Source organism: Triticum aestivum, chromosome 7B (assembly GCF_018294505.1).
Source record: "Triticum aestivum cultivar Chinese Spring chromosome 7B, IWGSC CS RefSeq v2.1, whole genome shotgun sequence".
NCBI classification, from domain to species: domain Eukaryota; kingdom Viridiplantae; phylum Streptophyta; class Magnoliopsida; order Poales; family Poaceae; genus Triticum; species Triticum aestivum.
This window is the reverse complement of record NC_057813.1, coordinates 711443716-711449076: the sequence shown is the minus strand read 5'-3', so window position 1 is coordinate 711449076 and position 5361 is coordinate 711443716.

The following is a 5361-nucleotide window of genomic DNA, read 5'->3' as shown; positions in this document are numbered from 1 at the left end:
ATTCGCCAACCAAAGCCACATGCCGCCTACCACCCTACAAACTATACCCATTACCTGGCCTTTCGCGGTCTGGGGGCTTGACATGGTTGGACCCCTTAAAGGAGGAACCCACAAGCAAAAATACCTACTGGTCATGGTGGACAAATTCACCAAATGGATAGAAGGCAAGCCTGTAAAGACGGCCGAATCTGGACCAGTGATAGACTTCATATGCGGGGTCGTACACCGTTACGGTGTCCCCCACAACATCATAACCGACAATGGCACAAACTTCACGGCCGATGAAGTCAAACTTTGGTGCAAAAACATGGGCATCAAGCTCGACTATGCTTCAGTCTATCACCCTCAAACTAACGGTCAAGTCGAACGGGCCAATGGTCTCATTATGAGCAGCATCAAACCCAGACTAGTGCGATCCCTCAAGGAATCTGACAGGCACTGGGTACAGGAGCTTGACTCCGTACTCTGGAGGCTGCGGACCACGCCGAATTGCACTACCGGATTCACACCATTTTTTATGGTATACGGCGCAGAGGCAGTACTGCCATGCGACATAATCCATGACTCACCTCGAGTGCGCATGTATGAAGAAAGAGAAGCCGAGCTCGATCGGCAGGACAGCTTGGACGCATTGGAAGAGGAGCGCGACGTGGCAAAGGCTCGTTCCACATTCTATCAACAGCAGGCTCGAAGATATCAAAGCAGAGAAGTACGGGCCAAAACATATAACGTTGGCGAACTAGTTCTACGCCTACCGGACAAGAAAAAGGATAAATTAAAGCCCAAATGGGAGGGCCCCTTCATCATCGACAAAGTACTGACCGGCGGAGCGTACCGTCTGCAAGGCGCATCGGACAACCGACTCAAGCCGAACCCATGGAATGCAGCACGCCTACGAAGGTTCTACGCCTAGCACTCGACTCCGTGTTCGTCTCCTTCCCTCGTCCCTTTGTTTTATTTTTTGTTTTTATTTTTGGCAGTCCGGGATTTTGTTCCTTCTCCCTCCCCCTTTTTCTCACAAGCCCTTAGGGGCTCGCATGTGCAATATTCGCACGCACCCGACGTGCTACCTGCGCTCACAATACCTGTGGGCTTCTCTACCAAGAAGTTTATATAAAATGGGACTCATGCCCAAAACATGTGTAATGCCTCCGCATGAACCTTTTATACACCATTATATGCATCGATATGACTTATGTTTTGGCCAAGCTGGGTTGCCTGGCTCCTGTGCTTACCCCTACGTTCCCGTTCGTTCGGCTAGGTGGTAAAGGGAGCACCTCTGCGATTGTTACTGCCGGGTCAGCCGGATGTGTACCTCAGACTGGGTGAAGCCGAAAGCTAGCGTTCTTAAAGGAATATTCGATCGGTGAGCTAAAAGATGATCTTTCGTATTTACTTTTTTGCCCCCAGATGCTTTTCTGCTCTTTCCGGCAGTTCGGACATGCACTTTAGGGCATGCCTCCCTGGGAAAGGAACCCCTAACGGAACTATTCTCTCTAGAAGATGTTTCTTACTAACCATGTAATATAACATAACTAGTTGGGACTTGTCTGCTAAAGCACTTATGACCCCTACGCCTTGTCTCCATGCATGCCCCGGTTCTTACATAACAAAGAGGGTATTCGGGCACACTCTGAACTATAGGGTCCAGAGGTCGAAGCGAAAAGGTCCGCAATGACAAACGATCTACAATCCGACTAGAGGACATTTTTTATGTCATTTTTACATAGTCAATCCGACTCGGCATATTCTACTTCAATGCCATCTAACAGGCGGTCTAATTTACAGTCCTGTTGGGAATACTTTGCAGCCAGCTCCACCTGGCCATATGCCAAGCTGACCGGGATCTCCTTTCCGTCCGGACCTATAGGGCCGACCTCGGCCATGTGGTTTGGGTCAGCCTTCGTGTACCGAGTCTTCACCATGGCCCAGGCCTCCCTGGCACCTTGACGGCAAGCCGATATCTTCCATAACCGGAAGCGCTGCCGCACTCCCTCCAGCTTCTTGGCAAGCTCCTCAAGGCCTTCGGGCACGGAGAGGGATGGCCACATAGCCTAGATGACGCCTTGCATTACCTGCCGAACTCACTCGTGTAGTTGCAACAGCTTGGGAAGAAGGTCTCCCGATGAACCAGACATTTCCTCCGCCGGACGACCCGTCAGCAGACCTACAGACATAGCTCTGTCAATCGACTTCCTCGCCGAATTCTTTTTTCGAAGATTCGTTCAAGCACTTACTAAAAATGCCGCGTCGAAGTCGCCGATTCTCCTTCACGGCAGAAGACAGCTGAATACGAACATCTTTCAGTTCCTCGCCTAGCTGGGTATTGGCGTCTTGAAGGTTGTTCTTCTCTTGCCTCACCCTCGTCAGCATGCTCTCGCCAGCCTTTAGTTGGCGTAGGAGTTGTTGCTGGTCCGGATTTACTTCGGCCTCATCTGCATTATTGCCGCATTTCAAAACGGAGGTACCTTTCGAAGCACATATTACCTGCGGGCGTCCCCTTGACATTCTCTGAAGTGGCCAATGCGGCCTCGAGCTGAGCCTTGCACTCTTCGAGCTCCTGGGACAATTGCGTCTTCTTCTTTGTAAGACACTGCATAGCACATGATCCTTCAAACAGTTATCTTCACTGTTTCAAGTCTCGGGGGTTACTGACATATATAACCTTCAATTCTACTCACCTGTATGTCTTTCACATACTGCTCCGTGGCTCTGGCTAGACCATTTTGAGCAGCACGGAGATACGCATCTCCTGTATTAAAGGCATCCAACGCCTCTGGGAAAAAACACGCGTCACGGAGAACAGTCCGGCGACGCCTGTGGTTTAGGGAACTCTCCACCTCTGAATTGGTGGCAGATAGCCCGTCGGCGCCCTCTGTCGGAGGAGCGCCCAAGGCGCGTCCTGTGTCCGCCTCCACTTCCGGACCCGGCCTCGAACCTTGGCCGACGGACATAGTCCGGCGGGCTCTCTTCTTTCTAAGAAAATCATGAGCATTAGTAAGACTCAAGGGCATAAACCCTAGGCTTTAAATATGCACACCATACCATTGCGCCGGAATCTCGATCTGGTCCGCACTTCTTTTTGGCCTGCCTGGTTTCAGCGGCCCTTGTTGGCTGCCCACCATGGGCTCGGCCTTCCGCCTCAAGGATTTACCCTGCGAAACGCTGTTAGTGCACGGCATGCAAGATAAAGCATGAGAATACTGGGACTTCGGTCTTAGTTACCTTGGAGGCTGGAAGTAGTCCGGGATAGTCGGCTATGATGGCCACTAAGGAGTTATCCTTGCTCAATTGATGAAATACTCCATCAATCAACTCCACGCATAAGTACGGATCTTCTTGGGAGTCCGGATCGAGGGACCATTCCGGATCCTCGGGTTGTGGAGCAGGGCTGTTTATTTCCTTCACAGCCTGGCGCAGCTCCTGCGTTTAAACATTACTAGTCTAAGTACTCAACTATGGGAATTTCGAAAATGGATAGGCAAGTGAAAGTGTCCGCTCACCCAACTAGGAGGATTGTACATAGAGAATCCGCCTTCCGGGTTGACACGGAGGAATTCTTCCTCTTCCCCCTTGTACAAGGCGGATAAGATCCTCGTTAAAGTGGCGGCCAAATTTGGCCCCTTGCGACCGCACCGGGTAGCATCATCCTCCCCGTTGAAATCCCACATGGGGTGGCCTCTGTATTGAAGCGGCTGCACCCCTTGCGTAATGCATATGGCCATGACCTTAATCATGGTCAGTCCGGAATGAGCCAACAACCTTATCCGGCTCATCAGGTACAGGACGTCCCTGTCAGCTTCCCTCTGAGGGTTCCGTGTGCGCCAACTCAGGCGCTTCTTCAACGGGGCATTATTGAACTCGGGGAGGCCAATCCGTACAGGGTCCGGCAGAGGGATGTCATCTATATAAAACCACTCCGAGGGCCAGTCTTCGGACACCCTCTTTGGGGTGCCGGATAGATATCAGGTCCCGACGATGCGCCATAGTTCCGCTCCGCCCACCTGATAAATAGACCCCTCCTGAGAACGAGGCACAAGGCAAAACAACCTCTTCCACAACGCGAAATGGGCCTCAACACCCAAGAACAGCTTGCAGAGGGCCACGAAGCCCGCGATGTGCAAAATGGAGGCGGGCGTGAGGTTATGTAGCTGGAGGCCGTAGAACTCCAGCAACCCTCGGAGAAACGGATGAATTGGAAATCCTAGTCCTCTCATCAAATAAGGGACTAAGCATACCCGCTCTCCTTGAGAGGGATTGGGAACGCCCTCCGCCTGCTCTCCGCCGCTATAGGTAGCAATCCCGGCTCGAACTGGGACCATATATGCTGGGGGGAGAAGCCCCTTGGACTGAAGCACTACTAGCTCGCTATGCGGGACGGAACACCGCCCCCAATCTCCGGGCCGAGCGCTGGAGAGGCGAGAGGAGGAGCTGCACCGACCGGCCATGGTGGAATGGATCTCTGTCGAAGGCACTCTGATGAAATCTCGCGGAGGGAAGATGGTGTGAATTGGATCTAAATCCCCGTTTCTTTTATGGGCGGTTCATTAACGCAACCAGGGGGGTAACTGAAAAAATCCCCTGGCTTTTCGCATTCGTTTGACACATGGAAGATGGTCATTATGGGGCATAGAAGCAGAGGAGGGCAGCACGCACTAGAAGCCGGACACTATTCGACGGGTACAAGGAATTTGAAGAAGAACCCGCCTTGCAATGCCGAAGACAACTTGCGCGCTGGACTCGTCGTCATTGAAGCCTGGTTCAGGGGCTACTGAGGGAGTCCTAGATTAGGGGGTGTCCGGATGGCCGGACTATGACCTTTGGCCGGATTCCTGGACTATGAAGATACAAGATTGAAGACTCCGTCCCGTGTCCGGATGGGACTTTCCTTGGCGTGGAAGGCAAGCTTGGCGATACGATATGAAGATCACCTCCCATTGTAACCGACTCTGTGTAACCCCAGCCCTCTCCGGTGTCTATATAAACCGGAGAGTTTTAGTCTGTAGGACGAACAACAATCATACCATAGGCTAGATTCTAGGGTTTAGCCACTCCGATCTCATGGTAGATCTACTCTTGTACTACCCATATCATCAATATTAATCAAGCAGGAGTAGGGTTTTACCTCCATCGAGAGGGCCTGAACCTGGGTAAAAACATCGTGTCCCTTGTCTCCTGTTACCATCCGCCTAGACGCACAGTTCGGGACCCCCTACCTGAGATCCGCCGGTTTTGACACCGACAGGCGCCATTTTGTTAATCCCTTGTTTGACATTCATGAGAGAGGCGGTCCAGACGTCGACATTCATGAGAAAACTCCGGTAACTCTTCAACATGAGGGGAGACATCGATCAAGCCCCA